We start from the raw sequence: 2,798 nt of genomic DNA, 5'->3' as shown, positions 1-2,798 counted from the left end.
AAAATGATGACAAAGCAGACTTAAGGCCTGAATATATACACATCTGGATGTGAGTTTATCAGTTGGCAACAGAGATGGAGACAGTCCCAGGAAGTCAAGCAGTCACTTCAGGGATCTGTCTACTCGGGCAAAACTGAGGAGAGGTTCTTGGCATCAACACAGAAAAGATGGGAGACTTTCAGGACTAGCCGACTGGCAGAGTTGGAGGTTTATTAGCTACATTTTAAAATAGATTTTTAAGTGTCGGGGTTAAGAGAATGCGAGGCCCCTGGAAGAAAATAAAATACATTCCAGAGAACATGTGTGGGCTTCCCTAAGACAGAATCATACTTCATTGCTTTTACAATTGTTATAGATAGAACCTGGGGTGTTTTTGAGCTATTCTCATCAATAGATTGCTGAGAAAACTAAGTGAGATCAATGAGATCGTCCATCCCTGATGGTTATAGTTCCTATAGTCTATGTCACGGAGACGAAGGAAAGTAGGGTATCTTTAATGCCAACAAAGTTAATAGACTGGCTGCCTTTACCTCAAGAAGACAATGACCAAAGCAACTAGGGGAGGAAAGGGTTCATTGGGCATACATTACCGTCCATCATCAAGGAGGTTCAGGACAGGAGATCAAGGCAGAAACCTTGAGTTAGGAACTGAAGTGGGAATCACGGAGTGATGCTACCGTGCTCAACTACCTGTCTCGTACAGCCCAGGTCCACTTGTTTAGGGAAGGCACTGCCCACAGTGGGCTAGGCCCTCGTGCAGTAATTAGCAATTAAGAAAACGCCTCACAGGTATGATCACAGTCCAACCTGATCTAGGCAATTCCTCAGTTAAATATCCATCTTCCCAGGTGACTTTGGATTTTGCAAAGTTGTCAGATAATGCTCAGACAGAAATTATGTCTGAGATTCCCAGAAAATGTCTGAGTAAGGGATGAGGCCCCTGTTTCTCCGACATCAGAACATAAGCTTTTTACAAATGAAAGAAATAGTCTTTTGGCCAGCAACCTGCACAGCAAATATCATTCATGTTGAAATCTTGCTTCCCAAGACTCCAATGTAAGGGGCTTCTTTCTCTTCTCATGTCCCCTAGGTTTTCTGGTCTAACTTTTCTGGGTATCGTCCAGGAATCCAGTGAACACAAGGTTTTCTGGAAGAGCAGTCAGTGCCTTTAAACACTGACTGTTTAATCTCATTGTCAAATCCAGGTTTTCTGGAAGAGTAGTCAGTGTCCTTAAACACTGGAGCCACATCTCCAGCCTTTTAAATCTAGACATCCTTACAAGGGTAAGATGAAGTCTCAAAGTAGTTTTAATTTGCTGATCCTTGGTGGCTAAGGATGTATGTCATTTTTAAAGTCTCTCGGCATTTACATTTCATCTTTTGGGAATTCTCTGTTCAGCTCTGTACTCCACTTTTAAAACTTGGTTGTTGTTTTGGTTTCAGTTTTTTGGGGGGGTTGTTTTTGTTTTTGAAGTTTACCATTTGGTTTTTGGTTCCCCCCCCCCTTATGTACAAAGTCTAGATACTAACCTTCAGTCAAATGAATAGCTGGAAATATTTCCCCAATACTGTAGGCCACCTTTTCACTAGAATGATGGTGTCTTTTGCCTTTGATTTCATGAGGACCCTATTATTAATTATCAGTGTTAGATTTGGAGCCCAGACGGTAGCAAAGGAGAATCAACTCCTGCAAATTGTCCTTTCACCTCCACACGTGCACAACTACACATGTACATGCACATAGGAAGAATAAAATATAATCAAAATTGTAAAAATAAGTAAAATAGTATCAGCCTTTAATGTACTTCCTTTTGAATTGAAAGATATTTATCTGGCATTTTGTCCTAGAAATAAAAGTATTCTGGTATTTTTACCACCATGGCCTTATATGAATTGTGCCTTTGTTTGAAATATGCTTAAGAAGTTGCTGTTGTTTTCATAGTTTCCTGCTTCTGTATCTATTGGTCACATACATCACTTGTGGAAACACCTGGTGATAATTATAAATCTGTAATAGTCAAATGAACAAAAAAAAATACATTTAAAGAACGTTACTAGTAAAATAAGCATCCTACTGAAAACCAAAAACCAGTGTATTTGTGTGCAAGGTGATCTGATTTGTTGTGATCACACCGGTGCTGAATTATGAATTACTGTGAGGCCCCATAAAGCATTGCTGCATAATTCTCTGATACTACAGACAACAACGGATGAGCTAAGGACCCAACAATGGAGGTATATCAGGTTGTAGAGAAAAACTGAATACAGGCCATGATCTCAGAAGGTTTGAGGATCATACTCCCAGCTCATCTGGCCTCCCTAATGCAGTAGGATTATGAGTTACAGGTAGTTATTAAAGTGAATTTTGAGAAGTTTGCTCTGTATGTGTGTGTATGTGTGTGTGTGTGTGTGTGTGTGTGTGTGTGTGTTATTAGGGATTGGATTGAACCCAGAGCCATGTTCATGCTAAGCTACAACTGAAATCCCCAAATAAATCATTAAAAATCTGCAAGAGGAAGAGAATTATAAGGCAATCAGTCCTTGTAGTCCCTGTCCTTGTGGCAAGTGTTCTTTCTTGCAGTCTCAAAATTAAACAAAGTGTTAAGAGATTTGATGATTGAATTGTAAGTTAGGTTAGACTCTCATCAGCATGTAGCTATACATCAGTGAGCCTTTACTCAAGTTCTCTAATCCTCGACAACTTTATAACACAATAGTGAATCACAAGTAAGGAGAATATATGACATTTGTGATGTGAGGAGTAAAGATAATAATCCTTGTTACATTCTGAGAAATGT

This window comes from Micromys minutus (genome assembly GCF_963924665.1).
Source record: "Micromys minutus genome assembly, chromosome: 26".
Taxonomy (NCBI): domain Eukaryota; kingdom Metazoa; phylum Chordata; class Mammalia; order Rodentia; family Muridae; genus Micromys; species Micromys minutus.
Note: the sequence above shows the minus strand (reverse complement) of the source record.